The sequence below is a fragment of the Physeter macrocephalus genome, chromosome 8 (assembly GCF_002837175.3).
Source record: "Physeter macrocephalus isolate SW-GA chromosome 8, ASM283717v5, whole genome shotgun sequence".
In the NCBI taxonomy this organism is placed as follows: Eukaryota; Metazoa; Chordata; class Mammalia; order Artiodactyla; family Physeteridae; genus Physeter; species Physeter macrocephalus.
In genome coordinates this window covers 93,818,570-93,837,321 of record NC_041221.1, presented here as the reverse complement: position 1 = coordinate 93,837,321, position 18,752 = coordinate 93,818,570, and the positions used below count along the sequence as shown (strand labels likewise).

The 18,752-nt window shown below is 37.6% G+C and overlaps 1 protein-coding gene across 3 annotated transcripts in view; it reads left to right on the top strand.

The window, feature by feature from the left end:
• KIAA0825 (KIAA0825 ortholog) overlaps positions 1-18,752 on the top strand; it is a 467,916-nt gene that overhangs the window by 41,417 nt on the left and 407,747 nt on the right. For 2 of the 3 annotated variants that reach the window (XM_024123740.2, XM_055086664.1), the window contains exon 2: positions 9,634-9,781. The exons of the other annotated variant lie outside the window; for it this stretch is intronic. The gene's annotated coding sequence lies outside the window, so the exon portion shown is untranslated. The remainder of the gene's footprint in view (positions 1-9,633; positions 9,782-18,752) is intronic. 3 annotated transcript variants of the gene reach the window in all.

Here is an 18,752-nt window from a genome sequence, read left to right as displayed (position 1 = left end):
GGTCACTTATCCGTTCTTCTGCCTCAGTTATTCTGCTATTGATTCCTTCTAGTGTAGTTTTCATTTCAGTTATTGTATTGTTCCTCTCTGTTTTTTAATTTTTCTAGGTTTTTGTTAAACATTTCTTGCATCTTCTTGATCTTTGCCTCCATTGTTTTTCCGAGGTCCTGTATCATCCTCACTCGTTTTTCTGAATTCTTTTTCTGGAAGGTTGCCTATTTTCACTTCATTTAGTTGTTTTTCTGGGGTTTTTATCTTGTTCCTTCATTTGGTACATAGCCTTCTGCCTTTTCATCTTGTCTGTCTTTCTGTGGAAGTGGTTTTTGTTCCACAGGCTGTAGGATTGTAGTTCTTCTTGCTTCTGCTGTCTGCCCTCTGGTGGATGAGGCTATCTGAGAGGATTGTGCAAGCTTCCTGATGGGAGGGACTGGTGGTGGGTATAGCTTGGTGTTGCTGTGGTGGGCAGAACTCAGTGAAACTTTAGTCTGCTTGTCTGCTGATGGGTGGGGCTGGGTTCTCTCCCTGTTGGTTGTTTGGCCTGAGGCGACCCAACACTGGAGCCTACCCTGCTCTTTAGTGGGGCAAATGGTGGACTCTGGGAGGGCTCACGCCAAGGAGTACTTCCCAGAACTTCTGCTGCCAGTGTTCTTGTCCTCACAGTGAGCCTCACTACAGCCACCCCCCGCCTCTGCAGGAGACCGTCCAACACTATCACGTGGGTGTGGTTCAGTCTCCTATGGGGTTACTGCTCCTTCCCCTGGGTCCTGATGTGCACACTAGAGTTTCAAATTAGAGTTGTCTCTGGATATATGTCCAGGAGTGGGGTTGCTGGGTCATATGGTAGTCTATGTTTAGTTTTTTAAGGAACCTCCATACTGTTCTACATAGTGGTTGTACCAATTTACATTCCCACCAACAGTGTAGGTGGGTTCCCTTTTCTCCACACCCTCTCCAGTGTTTATTGTTTGTAGACTTTTTGACGACAGCAAATGGCATTATTTCATTCTTTTTTATGGCTCAGTAATATTCCATTGTGTAAATGTACCACATCTTCTTTATTCATTCCTCTGTCAATGGGCATTTAGGTGGCTTCCATGTCTTGCTTATTGTGAATAGTGCTGCTATGAACATAGGGGTGCGTGTATCTTTTTGAATTAGAGTTTTGTTTGAATATATGCCCAGGAGTAGGATTGCTGAATCATATGGTAGTTCTATTTTAAGTTTTTTAAGGAACCTCCATACTGTTCTACATAGTGGTTGTACCAATTTACATTCCCACCAACAGTGTAGGTGGGTTCCCTTTTCTCCACACCCTCTCCAGTGTTTATTGTTTGTAGACTTTTTGACGACAGCCATTCTGACCTGTGTGAGGTGATACCTTATTGTAGTTTTGATTTGCATTTTGCTAATAATTAGCAATGTTGAGCAACTTTTCATGTGCTTTTCGGCCACCTGTATGTCTTTGGAGAAATGTCTATTTAGATCTGCCCATTTTTTGATTGGGTTGTTTGGGTTTTTTTTATATTGAGCTGCATGAGCTGCTTGTATATTTTGGAGACTACTCCCTTGTTGGTAGCTTCATTTGCAAATATTTTCTCCCATTTTGTGGGATGTCTTTTCATTTTGTGTATGATTTTCTTTGCTGAGCAAAAGCAAAGAGTGGTCTGCCTATGTTTTCCTCTAAGAGTTTTATAATATAGACTACTCCCTTGTTGGTAGCTTCATTTGCAAATATTTTCTCCCATTTTGTGGGATGTCTTTTCATTTTGTGTATGATTTTCTTTGCTGAGCAAAAGCTTTTAAGTTTAATTAGTTCCCATTTGGGTTTGTTTGTTTTTTGTGTGTGTGTGTGGTATGCGGGCCTCTCACTGTTGTGGCCTCTCCCATTTCAGAGCACAGGCTCCCGACGCACAGGCTCAGTGGCCATGGCTCACGGGCCCAGCCTCTCCGCGGCAGGTGGGATCCTCCCAGACCGGGACACGAACCCACGTCCCCTGCATTGGCAGGTGGACTCTCAACCACTGTGCCACCAGGGAAGCCCTGGTTTTTTTTTTTGTTTGTTTTTATATTCATTAATCTAGGAGGTAGATCCTAAAAGATATTGCTATGATTTATGGCAAAGAGTGGTCTGCCTATGTTTTCCTCTAAGAGTTTTATAATATCCAGTCTTACATTTAGGTCTTTAATCCATTTTGAGTTTATTTTTGTGTATGGTGTTAAAGAATGCTCTAATTTCATTCTTTTCTATGCAGTTGTCCAGTTTTCCCAGCACCACTTATTGAAGAGACTGTCTTTTCTCCACTATATATTCTTGCCTCCATTGTCGTAGACTAATGAACTATAGGTGAATGGGATTATTTCTGGGCTTTCTATCCTGTTCCATTGATCTATATTTCTGTTTTTGTGCCAGTACCATACTGTTTTGATTACTGTAGCTTTGTAGTATAGTCTGAGTCAGGGAACCTGATTCCTCCAGCTCCGTTTTTCTTGCTCAGGATTGCTTTATGTTTTGTGTTTCCATACAAATTTAAAAATTTTTTGTTCTAGTTTTGTGAAAAATGCCATTGGTAATTTGATAGGGATGGCACTGAATATGTAGATTGCCTTGGGTAGTATAGTCATTTTGAAAATATTGATTCTTCCAATCCAAGAACATGGTATACCTATCCATCTGTTTGTGTCATTTCCGATTTCTTTCATCAGTCTCTTATAGTTTACAGATTATAGGTTTTTTGCCTCCTTAGGTAGATTTATTCCCAGGTATTTTATTGTTTTTGATGTGATAGTAATTGGGATTGTTTGCTTAATTTCCCTTTCTGATCTTTTGTTGTTAGCGTGTAGAAATGCAAGAGATTTCTATGTGTTAATTTTTTATCCTGCAATTTTACCAAATTCACTGATGAGCCCTAGTAGTTTTCTGGTAGCATCTTTAGGATTTTCTGTGTATAGAATCATGTCATATGCAAACAGTGCTGGTTTTACTTCATCTCTTCAATTTGGATTCTTTTAATTTATTTTTCTTCTCTGATTGGCATGGCTAGGACTTGCAAAACTATGTTGAATAAAAGTGGCGAAAGTGGACATCCTTGTCTTGCTCCTGATCTTTCAGCTTTCAGCTTTTGCTTGTTGAGTATGATGTTTATCATATATGGCCTTTATCATGTTGAGGTAGGTTCCCTGTGTGCCCAGTTTCTGTTGAGTTTTATAATAAATGGGTGTTGAATTTTGTCAAAAGTTTTTTCTGCATCTATTAAGATGATCATGTGGTTTTTATTCTTCAATTTGTTAATGTGGTGTATCACATTGATTGATTTGTCTATGTTGAAGAATCCTTGCATCCCTGGGATAAATCCCACTTCATCATGGTGTAGCTTTTTAATATATTATTGGATTTGATTTGCTAGCATTTTGTTGAGGATATTTGCATCTATGTTCATCAGTGATATTGGCCTCTAGTTTTTTTTTTTTTTGTGGTGTCTTTGTTTGGTTTTCGTATCAGGATGATGGTGGCCTCATAGAATGAGTTTGAAAGTGTTCCTCCCTCTGCAATTTTTTGGAATAGTTTCAGAAGGATTAGTGTTAACTCTTCTCTAAATGTTTGATAGAATTCGTCTATGTAGCCATCTGGTCCTGGACTTTTGTTTGTTGCAAGTTTTTTAATCATAATTTCAATTTCAGTACTTGTGATTGGTCTGTTCATATTTTCTCTTTCTTCCAGGTTGAGTCTTGGAAGATTGTACCTTTTAAGAATTCATCCAGGGACTTCCCTGGTGGTGTGCTGGTTAAGAATTTGCCTCCCAATGCAGGGAACAAGGGTTCAATCCCTGGTCAAGGAACTAGATTCCACATGCATGCCGCAACTAAGAGTGCGCATGCCACAACTAAGGAGTCTGCTGGCTGCAACTAAGGAGCCCACTGGCTGCAACTAAGACCTTGCACAACCAAAATTAAATAATTAAAATAACTAGGGGCTTCCCTGGTGGCGCAGTGGTTGCGCGTCTGCCTGCCGATGCAGGGGAACTGGGTTCGCGCCCCGGTCTGGGAGGATCCCACATGCCGCGGAGCGGCTGGGCCCGTGAGCCATGGCCACTGAGCCTGCGTGTCCGGAGCCTGTGCTCCGCAATGGGAGAGGCCACAACAGAGGAAGGCCTGCATACCACAAAAAAAATAAAATAAAAAATAAAATAAAATAACTAAAATTTTTTTAAAAAAGGAACTTATCCGTTTCTTCCAGGTTGTCCATTTTATTGGCATATAGTTGCCTGTAGTAATCTCTATCATCCTTTGTATTTCTGTGGTGTCAGTTGTAACTTCTTTTTCATTTCTAATTTTATTGATTTGAGCCTGCTCCTTTTTTTTTGTGGCTAAAGGTTTATAAATTTTGTTTATCTTTTCACAGAATCGGCTTTTAGTTTCATCGATCTTTTCTATTGTTTTCTTCATCTTTATTTCATTTATCTCTGCTCTGATCTTTATGATTTCTCTCCTTCTACTAACTTTGGGTTTTATTTGTTCTTTTTTCTTTAGTTGGTTTAGGTGTAAGGTTTGGTTGTTTGAGATTTTTCTTATTTCCTGAGGTAAGATTGTATCACTATAAACTTCCCACTTAGAACTGCTTTTGCTGTGTACCCTAGGTTATGGATCATTGTGTTTTCTCTTTCATTTGTGTCTAAGTATTTTTTTCATTTCCTCTTTTATTTATTCAATGATCCATTGGTTGTTTAGTAACATATTGTTTAATCTCCATGTGTTTGTGTTTTTTACAGTTTTTTTCTTGTATTTGATTTCTAATCTCATAGTATTGTGGTCAGAAAAGTTGCTTGATATTATTTCAATTTTCTTAAATTCACCGAGACTTGCTTTGTGGCCCAGCATGTGGTCTATCCTGGAGAATGTTCCATGTGGGTGGAATGTTGTATAAATATCAATTAAGTCCATCTGGTCTAATGTGTCATTTAAGGCCTGTGTTTTCTTATTGATTTTCTTTATGGATGTCTGTCCATTGATGTAAGTGGGGAGCTAAAGTCCCCCACCTTTATTGTGTTACTGTCAATTTCTCTTTTTATGGCTATTAGCGTTTGCCTTATATATTGAGGTGCTCCTATGTTGGGTGCATATATATTTATAATTGTTATATCTTCTTCTTTGATTGATCCCTTGATCATTATGTAGTGTCTTTCTTTGTCTTTTGTTTACAGTCTTTATTTTAAAATCTATTTTGTCTGATATGAGTATTCTACTCCAGCTTTCTTTTGATTTCCATTTGCATGTAATATCTTTTTCCATCCCCTGACTTTCAGTCTGTATGTGTTCCTAGACCTGAAGTGGGTCTCTTGTAGACAACATTGATGTAAGTGGGGAGCTAAAGTCCCCCACCTTTATTGTGTTACTTTCAATTTCTCTTTTTATGGCTATTAGCGTTTGCCTTATATATTGAGGTGCTCCTATGTTGGGTGCATATATATTTATAATTGTTATATCTTCTTCTTTGATTGATCCCTTGATCATTATGTAGTGTCTTTCTTTGTCTTTTGTTTACAGTCTTTATTTTAAAATCTATTTTGTCTGATATGAGTATTCTACTCCAGCTTTCTTTTGATTTCCATTTGCATGTAATATCTTTTTCCATCCCCTGACTTTCAGTCTGTATGTGTTCCTAGACCTGAAGTGGGTCTCTTGTAGACAACATATAAATGGGTCTTGTTTTTGTATCCATTCAGCCAGTCTTTGTCTTTTGGTTCGAGCATTTAATCCATTTACATTTAAGGTAATTATCCATATATATGTTCTCATTGCCATTTTGTTAATTGCTTTGGATTTGTTTTTGTAGTTCTTTTTCTTCCCTTCATCTAGTTTTCTGCATTTGTGTTCTCTGTTCCACAGGCTGCAGGATTGTAGTTCTTCTTGCTTCTGGTGTCTGCTCCCTGGTGGGTGAGGTTGGTCAAGGTGCTTGTGCAAGCTTCCTGGTGGGCGGGACTGGTACCTGCCCACTTGTGGATGGAGCTGGGTCTTCACCTCTGATGGCCAGGGCCATGTCAAGGGGTGTGTTTAGAGGCAGATGTGGGCTCAGCATGACTTTAAGCACCCTGTCTGCTGATGGGTGGGGCTGTGTTCCCACATTGTTGGTTGTTTGGCCAGAGGCATCCCAGCACTGGAGCCTGCAGGCTGTTGGATGGGGCCAGGTCTCAGTGCCAAAATGGCAATGTCCAGGAGTGCTCACGCTAAATATTCCCTGGGGCCTCTACTATCAGTGTCCTTATCTCCAAAGTGAGCCACAGCCGCCCCCCACCTCCCCAGGAGACCCTCCAAGACCTGCAGGTAGGTCTGGCCCTGGCTCCTATGGAGTCACTGCTTTGCCCTGGGTTCCAGAGCACATGAAACTTTGTGTGTGCCCTCCATGAGTGGAGTCTCTGTTTACCCCAGTCCTATGGAGCTACTGCACTCAAGGCCCACTGTCCTTCAATACCAAATGCTCTGGGGGCTTTTCTTCCTGATGCCAGACTCCCAGGCTGGGGAGCCTGGTGTGGGGCTCGGAACTCTCACTCCTGTGGGAGAACCTCTGTGATATAATTATTTTCCAGTTTGTGGCTCGCCTACCCAGCGGGTATGGGATTTGATTATATGATGAAAGTGCCCCTGCTACTGTTTCGTTGTGGCTTCTTCTTTGTCTTTGGATGTGGAATAGCTTTTTTGGTATGTTCCAGTCTTTTTTTCAGTGGTTGTTCAACAATTAGTTTTGATTTTGGTGTTTTCATCTGAGGAGGTGAGCTCAAGTTCTTCGACTCCACCATGTTTTCCTAATCCCCTCCCTCCCATCTCTTTAGATCCCTAATTTTCTAGATAGTTATTTCATATCTTCAATCACAACACTTTTCCCATTTACTTTTTTTTTTTTTTACTCAGTCAGATTTTTTTTTTTTTTTTTTTTTTTTGCGGTACACGGACCTCTCACTGTTGTGGCCTCTCCCGTTGTGGAGCACAGGCTCCAGACGCGCAAGCTCAGTGGCCATGGCTCACGGGCCTAGCCGCTCCGCAGCATGTGGGATCTTCGCGGACCAGGTCAAGAACCCGTGTCCCCTGCATCAGCAGGTGGAGTCTCCACCACTGCGCCACCAGGGAAGCCCCACAGTCAGATATTTAACTACGGAGAAGGAAAAAAAAAAAAAGAAGTTGCTGTATAAAAAGGTAGGGGAGGGAGATTCAGTGTTTCTTGGGCAGTCAATTGATTGCATACTTTAGCTTCACTTCTTATTCCACACTTCTGCCAATTATATAGGACATTCCCTTAATTTCAGCGTTCTCTGCATACATTCTAGAGTTTTGCTTTTTCCAATCTGTTTTTACCATGAAAGCTCTTTCATCTGTTTTACCTTGTACAAATTTGTAGTGATGCCTCTCTCAATTTCTTCATTTTTGTGAGTTTACATCCTGTTCCCTCACCCCAACACACACATTTTTTATCTTTTTAAGGGAATCTCTAGAGGAGAAGGGGGAAAAATACATGCTTATTGATTTTCCTAACCAAAAATTGTGTGCACGTATTGTTAAACAGCTGCAATGTAATGTGTACATGTGTGCTTGGGTCCTGTTTTCATCTGTCCTTTTCAGCATTTTCTGCATTGCTATATTTCTTCATGATTATTATTTTAGTGGATTTTGAACCCATTTTTAAGAACAGTTTGTTGTATTTTTATTATTATTATTGTAGTCATTATTATTATTTTAGTTACTGCATCTTTTTCTTCCTTTACCCCATTCTCCATCCCACCATCAAGAACATTTACCTTTCCTCAGGTAACCAATATTAACAACATTGACAGTTTGTGGAACAGTAAGTCTTAATCTTTTCCTGTGGTCGAACTGATTGGCTGAAAGCTATCAAGAAGCGCAATTCACCCTACAGGCTGACAATGTTATCAAGAAAGCAGTTTCAGTTATTTATGGGTTTTCCATGAAATCTTGTGATTTCAGCTATGTAGTGTAGGTGATATGTTGTATCTCTGTAATGGCTCCCTAGTGTGGGCATCTCCACTTAGTTCTTAGACCGAACTGAACCATGTCTCTTGTTATAATTCCTCTGTTTCCTGTTTTGCTCAAATTTAGTTTCTAGACTGGCCAAGTTGTCCATGAGGGTTTTTGTCTGTTTCTGATGACGTATCAACTGGAAGTCAGCTTGGGACAATGGATGTTAATAACATTTAAGCACTTGTATATCAGACACCAGAGAAAGTCAAGAAGTATGAGAACAATCAGTAAATATCAAGAGAAGCATGTGGAACCTTCTTCATATTAGTTTTCTAGTTGACCTAAGCCTAATGAAGAGATCATTTTGGCTGATCACAGATTATAAAATAGATTTTTCTGTTAAGTAATATACTTATCATTTGACTTCTTTTCTTTTTCTTTTAGTAAGGCAAGATAAAGAAATAAGTTTAGATTTTAGAATGAAGAAGTAAAACTCATTATGTATGTATGATGTAAAACCACAGAAAAAGTAATAAGAGTTTAGAAAATATCCTGGATAAACCCATCAATATACAAAAATTATACAAATACATACATATATAAACAAAACATGAAAAAGCCCTTGCAAAGAGATATTATTTATACTAACATTCAAAATATGAAGTTCCTGGGAATACATCTGACATAACAAGAGATGTGCAAAACTCCCATGGGGAAAATAGTAAAGCATTATTTTGTGGCAATAAGACCTTAATAAATGGAATGATATACAATACACATGGCTTGGGAAACTCAAGATTTTACAGATGCCCAATTTGATCAATCAAATTCCTAACTGTCTGTTTTGTTAGGGAGGAGAGAATACTTAACAAAAGATTTTAAAATTATATAGAAAGACAAAGAGCCAAAAAATAAGACTAACAACAGTGTATTTTGGTGCAGGGAAAGTCAAATAGATTGGTGGAACCTTACTAGTGAATGTTTAGACCACAGACCCACCTCTTTGGTGACTTGACTTGGGAGGTTGTTAGAAACACAGAATCTCAGATCCCAACCCCAGCTCAACTGAATCAGAATTTACTTTAATAAGATAACCTAGAAGAGTGGGGAAAGATTTTTTTAAATTTAAAAAAAAATTAAAAAAATTATTTTGGCCATGCCACGTGTCATGTAGGATCTTAGTTCCCCAACCAGGATTGAACTCGAGCCCCCTGCATTGAAAGCATGGAGTCTTTACCACTAGACCACCAGGGAAACCCCAAAGATGGTTTTAGTAAACAGTTCTGGGGCAACTGGTAATTAAACAAGAAAAACATAATTGTACTGAAAGGTATTGTTTATTTCATATGGTGCAACCGTCCCTTACTTTCTGTGATCTACGTTTCTTTAGGAACATTTGAAAAATCAATGAAAATAAAAGGGATTTTTTGAATATCGTTTTCCTAGGTGCATCCATTATCCATTTGCCTATAATCTATGAATCATCTTGTTGATAAGATTTTCTTAGGTATCCCAACTTCAGGATGTCTTTATGTGTTTCCAGCATCTCTTGGATCAAGTCTGTATATTATAACAATGATAGTACTGTCACTGCCAATGTAGATGTCTAATGTTGTGACTATGCCCCCTCCATGTGGCAGCGATAAAGCTGTATCTAATTATTTTTAGGTGTGCTTTGTATATTTTGTGGAAAAAAACTGCTGAAGATACTAAAGAAAGGGCAACTCTTCTACTGACAACTCATAAGGAAATAATTTACCACCTACTTAGGATTAGAAGACAAGCTCATTCTTATAGTCTTCTGAAACAAAATTAGGTAAGAAATGGTTTTTGTCATATTTTAAATGATTTGTACTCTGCCTCCCCAGTTTGCTTGAAAGCTTCTATAATTCTATTCCTTTGGCCTCTAAGAGAAATGCAGTTAGCATTTTCCTTTAGGAAGGTAGTGTGCCAGCCAGCTGTCAGCCTTATGATGTGCCTGATCTCCGATGTCAGGGGAAGCACAATTCAATTTTAAACTAAGTCTTCTGCACAATAGTGCAGCAGGGCTGCTAGCATCTCTCTTTATGTTCCTTTCTTTCAAATTCTCCCTTCTACTCAAACAGTATAGCTTTATTTTTAAATCCTTTGTGTAAGATGAAACCACCACTAACTGACTTTACTTGTCTTTAGTTAAAAATCAATGAATTGACTGAAATAATCTGTATTTCAGCTACTCTTTCTCATTTCTAGAAAATAAAGTACCACTGCTTGTTTAACTTATGACTTGTCTAAACATGTTGAAAGCATTGACTATGAGGCATAACACTCAGACGCTGAAAGGGAACTGTGACAAGTTCAGTCAAAAGGGAAAAGAGGAATAATTTATAAAAGGTGTTGCAGATAATGATGCCAGCCAGTTATTTTAAAATGCATCCATCTCACCTTTTAATGAATTAGATTTGTCAACAGGAAATGTTTTATGCACCACTTCTAATAAAAGTGACATGCAGTGCTTTGAGGTTGGCTTCTTCAAAGCTAGAGTATCTTCAATTCAAAGATATTTTTTAAATAATAGATATTAAAAGTATATTTAAATAATATTAAGGTTGTGACACAAACACCAAATGACAAAATTCAGGAGTTTCAAAGCAGAGGCTGACATGCCATCACTATTTCACATAGTAACTGTTTTTTAAATTAGGAGTGTAACAGACTGATTTGGGGATTGTGTGTCAGTTTAACTTTAGATTCTCTTGTTGTTTTGGTTGGTGTCACAACCTTAATGTCAGCTTTTCAAATAGGTTTCTACATTTCCTTTGGTTTGAGGTCATTAAAAAATGCATATGATGAATCTAAGAGGCATAAATAGGTCACACTAAAGTGGAATTCCTTGCTTCTCTGGTATTGAGAGACAGCTAATACCTGCCTTGTAAGTGGAAGAAGTTAGCTCATGCATTTTGGTAAATTTCTGTTTTTCAGGAATTTGATTCAGACCATTGTAAACCCAAATAACAAAACATGATGTTGGTATAATTGTTTTCTTGTTCCTCTAATCCAAACCCTCCGATCTTGTTGGTTATCATCTCTAGATGTTAAGAATCACAATTCCAACAATTTTTTTTTTCACTAAAAGTACAAGTTAAACCTGATAATCATTTCAATAGGAGAATCCTTATTCAATGTAATTAAGTATAGGTAATGCTGCCTTAAATTTTTCCGTATGCCAGTCCTTTATAGAAGCACTTTTAAGCAGGGGGTAAAATCTTAATTTTTAAAGTAACAATTGTTATACAAAGCAAAATATAGAGTAAAATCTGATATGTTGTGCTGAATGTTAAAAAAAATTCTAGTACCACACTGGACATTAAAGGAGGAGCCTGGAGCCTTCTTTACCCCATTCTGTAAGGAAAGAGAGAAAGGGAGAGAGGAGGGAAATAATAATCTCCCCACCCAAGTTCCACCCTTTTCCTTGATTCTCATCTTTCATGATCTCACAGGGCAGGTCACATGTTGAATATAGTTTTAATAAACAATAAACATATCAGAATCTGTCCCACAGTTGTCTTTTTCATCACCTGTGTTTGAGAAATAAACGGTGAAAAGAGAGGCAAATTATTTACTGATCTTTTCTTGCTGACTCATAAAGATACTGGCCAACCTAAAACACTTCATAGTTCTCATCTACTCCTTGATTGAACCTGCAGGTTTTACCCTTCTTGGTTTTTATCAATGACTGGGGGGGACATTAATCTTTTTTTCCTAGTTGTACTCCATTCACTGCCTTCTATCGCTTTAATTTTCAAGCAGTGTTGAATTTGAGAAATTTCTAACAGTTTTAATTTCTGGTTCTGACTTTACTTTTCTTCCCCACTGAACTCTCCGATATCACATCACTGTTAAATCATCACAATTCTGACAAGTAATAATCTTTCTAAGCCCCAGTCCTCAATAGCAAGAGGTAATTATGCTGCATTGTACAGTGGTTTGAAAATGTATACAGTTGTCTGTGAAGGTTTTGACTAACTCATCCAAATTCATCTAAACTATGCTAGTGCCCTTGTTTGAACAAATGTTTAAAACCATTATTATTGTTTATACTAATACTAGTTCTGATTTCTATTTGGTAAAAATGAATTTTTAAAACAAAAATGTCTATTTCTAAATTCAGAGAAAGCTATTCAAATAAATGAGTGGGAACTCAGTATACACCTGCAATATAAAAAAGTTTTCTGGCATAGAAACAAAATAATCTCTTTAAATAGTATAGACCAAAGCCAGCTTTATACAAATTCATTTAGAGTAGTTTCAGATTTATGTAATTAATAAAGTTGGATAGTGGGTCTAACTTATATATTAAATGTCCTTCAGTGTACAGTGATGTTCTAGTGACTGCCTGGAAAAAAATGATAGAATTTTATTTAGTGTTTCTGCTATGTCAGTCAATTCTATAAATGACTTTCTAATGGGATACAATATATGCTTTTAATAGTTTTCTATAAGATTAAGAGATAATATTTATTGAGTGCTTTCTATGTTCCAGCAAATATGTTCTAAGTAGTATCATAGAATATGTTCTATGTTCTAAGTAGTATCCATGGATTATCTCATGTAATCCTCATAACAACACTTTAATGATCTCACTATTTCACAGATATGGTAGAGGCACACAAGGTGAAGGTTATAAAACTGTAAGTAATGGAGCTAGGATTCCAACACTAGCATTGTTACTCCAGATCTCATACTCTGAGCCCCCGCTACTCAAAATGTGGCCCCAAGCCAGCAGTATCACCATTACCTGGGAACTTGTTAGAAATGCAGACTCTCAGGCTCCACCCCAGTATCACATTATCATGTATAATGTGAACAGGGTTCCACTATAGACCCAGGTTATCTTGAAATCACTTGTATAAAGAACAGAAAAAGAAAAAATCCCAGAGCATAAGCAGCAAGTCTTTCTCTCTACTGGGCAGCTAACTACTTCAACATCTGAGACTTTCTTGCAATCACATCGTAGCACACTGCCTTTGAGTACAGACTCTAGACCGGATACCTATGTTTGAATCTCAGCTCCTATTTCTAGCTGTGGGACCCTAGGAGGGTTACATAGCTCTCTGCATCTCAGCTGCATCATCTGGGAAATAAGGTCTAAAACGGTACTTACTTCACACGATTGTTGTGAAGATGAAATGAGTTAATCCATGGAAAGGTTTTAAAACAGAGCCTGATATGAGATAAGTGAATAAATGTTATCTACTGTAGTAGTAGTTGCTGTTGTTGTTGTTTTGATTCTTATCTTAGAGTCACATCTCATACTTCTTGGTTATCGATTGGTAATAACTTGACAAATATTTTTGTTAGCAGGGCTTACCACATAAAGGGATATCTTTGGTGTTGAGTCCAAATCATAAACTTTAGTTTTTGTATTTTTCTGAAAACTTTCTCCTTGTGGCACTTTCTGCCTGTGAGTTCTGCTAAATGCCACTTGATTGGGATACTTAACTAGTTAAGTCCAATGCACTCAATTCAAAATCAAAATGAAATATGTAACAGTATAGTGAATTTTAAAATATAGTATATGCTTTTAAACTGAATAAAGATAATGAGGATTGTAAGCCCATTTGGCCAGCCACTGGCATAAGTAGTACAGAAAAATCAGGATGAAGAATGTTTATTTGAAGGCTGAATGCTTTGGAAGCTTGTTTGTTTCCTTCTGGGTAGACATAATTCTGAAGTTAATCACGGTAGTCTTCAGGGGGGATAATGGTTTAGTGTGCAAGTACTTACTTAGCAACTATTTAAGAATACATCTAATGTGTGAAGTGAGATTGCATGTTCCTATATAAAATACCATTTTGAAAGTTGATTTGTGAAAGGCACTGAGATAAAAATCCTTGGTGGAAAGAATATCCTGGGAAACTTTTAATTGTCAATTCCAGGACACACACCCAGAAAGTTCAGTTCACTAGGCCTGGGATGAGGCCCACCCAGGTATTCGAATTTTTAACAAGTGGCCAAGGTAATTCTGCTTAAATTAGTGTCTTCAACTACACTTTGAGAAATACTGCAGTAGAGGCAAAGACGTGAACTGAAAAAAGCTTTTGTTGACCACCCATTCCTTTTTGCAACACTGTCCTCTTTGGTACTAGTTTTTTCTATCCTATGACCTACTTTCTGTATCTTCTTTGGCCTTTCCTTTACCCCCGTTAGTGGTTCCCAAGTGATCCTTAATTTTCTGCTTTTCCCTTTTTTACTCTTTCTCAAAGAATATATCTTCTGGATTTATCAGTTGTATCTTTGCAGGTGGTTCTACAAAATAATCACAAAGGTCTCTTTAATCTAAAAATCTCTAAGCGAAAAGGAAGGTGCTGAAATCAATTTAGAGGCTTTGGGCAACATTTAAAAAAAGAATAAGAAGAAGGAGAAGGAGGAGGAGAAGAAGGAGGAGGAGGAAAAGGGGGAATAGAATAGAAAATATCAAAGCAAGTATTAAGGATAAGCAGTGTTTCATGGAGCTTTTCTTTAAGATATGTGTGTACACCTCTACATTAGGTTGCAATGCACCTTTTTAACCTTGTAGGTCATAGTTCAAAAAGTTTGAAACATACTGTCTGGGTCTTGGTCTCCTGAACTTCAGTGTGACATTACAAACACTATGTTTTCTCATGCATTCCCCTCATATATCCAACCCATCTCTATTCTGGACATTACCATTTGTATAATCCATTCAAAATTGTCATGTCTAAAACTGAATTTGCTATGCCTTCTTGCTAACATTTTCCTCCTAAGTTTTAAAAATCTATCCATAAACTACTCTTCTGTCATCCAGATTAAAATTTCAGAATTCCTTTGTAATAATTTAACCCTTACTACATAAATTTCCCTATAGCCTCATCTTACTACCCTGGCCTATCCTGTGGCCCTACCCAGCAGAAAACCTTATGGGTACCCATAGTAGTCACCCCTCCTCAGCTAGCTTCTTGAAGGCTACCATGAGCATGCACTGCATGGTATCTATGGCTGCCTTCTTCAAGACTGTAAGAGCCTTTGACAACAAGATGCCCTGCTCTGTACAATGCCCACCTCTTTTCCTTAGCTATTCCTGTCATAATTAGTCATTTTTATTGCCAAGGAAGAGGCACACCCTGGATTTTACCCTTTGCTACTTTCTAATGACATATCCACAAGTTTTCTGCCTCTTATCATGACTATAATTTTCACATCGTCTTGTTTGGTTTCTCTGATGACTTGGGTCTCAAGTCCAAGCTTTTGATGCCTAGGATATGTAACACCTGGCTGGTGTTCTCTCAGCTATTATTGCCTGCCTCACTCAGCGACCCCAAACTATCTAGTTGTACCTTGGAAAGTCATTTCAAAAGCTATCTTTCCTTTTCTTGTGGTCCTGTCCTCTTCCTATTCATCATCACCTTCATCTGGATTAATTCACTATCCTCCTAACTGATCATCCTACATCTGTTCTCTCACCCACACCAAAATCATCTTAACACCCTGTTTAATAAATATTTATAAAGTGGTAATCATGTACTGCCTTAGTGAAAAACTTTTTATGACTCCCTGTTTTGTATAGGATAAAACTACAAATATTTTCCTTCTGGAGGAAAAAAGGCCTTAGCATACCCATCTGGCCATAGCATTCCTATTTTACCTTTCGCTATTTTCATTTGTGAATTTTCTGTTCTAGTTCCCCAAAGCAGTCCTATATATGCTCCAGGGATGTTCTCACCATTTTAATTACAGGGACCCCTTGTTGGTTGTGGTTCATCATTGTGGAGCAGGCAGCTGTGGCTGAGGTTTAGGAGTAGGGTCCCACTACATACAAAGAAACCTCAAGATGAGGACCTGATTACACATTGGCAATAAGAAGTTAGTAAGAGCCCACATTGTAGAAGAAGAGGGAAATGAACAGGAGACCAACTCATTATTTACTTCTCTACTTACTGTCTGGCTGAGGCTCCTTATGTCCTCCCTTCACTAGTTGTTGGATCATTCTCAGAATTGGAGAGCACATCAATCTATATACAGTGAGAGACTGTGTCATCAGCTGTGGGGCCTGTGAGGCTATGGATTTTGCAAGATCACTGGGCTCCCACCTTTATCTTCCTTTTTCTTGGCGGCTTGACTTCTCTATTTTCCTCTGCCCAAAGGGAATGTCCCTCTGCAGGACTTCTAGATCATTTGTTACTTGTACCACTCAGTTGATACTAAGTTAGCTAATACCTTGTAATTTTTTTTTTGTTTTTGTCTCTCATGTGTCAAAAGTAATGCTCATTATAATAGGTTCAAACAAAAATAGATTATAAAGTGTAAATCTTTCCTTTTCCCTGTTCCTTTTTAGTTCTACCACCCACAGCTTAGCACTATTGATAGTTTGTTGAGTACCCTTCCTGAATTGGGGGATGATTGGCTTTTTTTCAGAAGTATTATACTGTATCATGATGCATATATAATTCTACAACTTACTTTTTAAAATAAAATACTATAGCATTCTAGAAATCTTTCCATCTCATGCCATACAGAGCTAGATTGTCATTTTTCATACATGTGCTTTCATTTTATATATGTTATATTGATATTTAAAATATCCCATGTACTGACGTCACATTATATATCCAGTTTGCCCAGGATAGTCCCATTTTAGGCCTTTTATCTCAGTATTTCATTGGTTTAGCATTTGCCTCAGATTTTTCATTTTTGAATGAAGTATTATTTAATAGTTACATATAAATAAACTAGGATAGGTTTAGGTAGACCTACACCTTGTTTGTCTACATCCTGGCATGTTCTCATATGTGAGACACCAGTATAGTGAACAGAATTCTCACTTTAACATATGGTTAAATTGGCCAAATCCCATTTATCTTTTCCAGTTCCTTTCCAGAAGTAATATAAGCTAACACATCTTTTTCAAGGAGAGCAGGAAGGGTGCTTGCTGATAAAGTGAATGCACTCTGGCACGAGCAGTTAGATACAGCTAGCTTCTTCAGATCTTAGGGGATGGTGGTGGCAGAACTATTCTATGCTGCCGGCTCTGCTGGCCACTTGATGCGCAGCCAGTTGTACTGAGCCCTGTGGTTACTTTGGCCTGTGGATTGCACATCTCCCATCCTTTATTCAGTTTTGCCAGAGTGAATACAATTTGAGCTCTCTGTTGCTGCAAGGATTTTATTACATATCATATGATATAAATCTACAACTATTTATTTTACTGTTGGATAACACATTTTTATTTTGTAACAACCATTTTCGTGACAGTGATTTAGAAAAAAACAAAAGAAAATAACTGTACATTTAATAGTTAGTACTAAATTTCATTACACTTGCCGAAAAGAATTAATGTATAACTCACACTATGGGGGCTATAATGATATCACAGAACACATGAAAACAAGAAGACATAGAGGGACTTCCCTGGTGGTCCAGTGGTTAAGACTCTGTGTTCCCAGTGCAGGGGGCCTGGGTTCAATCCCTGGTCAGAGAACTAGATCCCACATGCTGCGGCTAAAGACCCTGCATGCTGCAAGGAAGATCCCGCGTGCCAAAATTAAGACCTGGCACAGCCAAATAAACAAACAAACAAACAAACAAATAAATAAAAACTACGGGGCAGTTAGAAATGTGAGTTTTAGTCATAGAATAGCCTTGTCAGTGAATTATTTGAAATTAAGACCTGGCACAGCCAAATAAACAAACAAACAAACAAACAAATAAATAAAACTACTAAAGAAAAAAAAGAAGACATAGAAGCTTCAACATCTATTGCATAGTCTTAAGACCATGCCTGAAAATACAACATTTTAATACTTACCTGCAGAAGGTACATTTGTGTACCACTTTATGAAACATGACTTTTCATTTAGATCAAGTGACTGTACTAAATTAATTTCTCACATCTTCAGCTTCAGGTTTTCTTGTGCATGTATGAAAGGTGAAACAATAGCTGTTTATGTATTGGCTCTATTAAAAGAACTTTACTAACACTTAAATGATGCCACTTTTACTTCAGTATCATTGGATATTTCTAGTAAAAAAAATCAATTAATTCCAATAATGGTTCAAGTTTCTTGTCTAATACATGGCATCAAAGTAAAGCATTTAGAAGTTCGTTCTGTAAAAGGTGAAACACTTGATATTATTGTGAATACTATTTATTGTAAATTGAATTACAAACTGCAACATACATGATAAAATTATTTGGTCTTGGTGACATTAAAAATATGTTGGGACTTCCCTGACGGTCCCAACAGAGTGGTTAAGACTCTGTGCTTCCACTGCAGGGGGCCTGGGTTCCATCCCTGGTCGGGGAACTAAGATCCTGTGCAGACAAAAAAAAAAAAGTTGAGGTAGAACATAACATCATACAATATTTTGAATAAATTTAGAACCTATAGAGAGAACTATACTTAGAATATGTTGTGATGCACATATTTGTGCAATTCATAATTGCCTCTAAGAAATCTATAAAATCTACCAATCTAAATAGAAGGTATAGTTCTAAAAGAGTACAAATATGTTTATACATACATGAAATAACCAGCCTGGAAATGTTTTTTTTAAATTTAATTTAATTTAATTTAATTTTTTTTAACATCTTTATTGGAGTATAACTGTTTTACGATAGTGTGTTAGTTTCTCCTTTACAACAAAGTGAATCAGTTATACATATACATATGTTCCCATATCTCTTCCCTCTTGCGTCTCCCTCCCTCCCACCCTCCCTATCCCACCCCTCTCGGTGGTCACAAAGCACAGAGGTGATCTCCCTGTGCTATGTGGCAGCTTCCCACTAG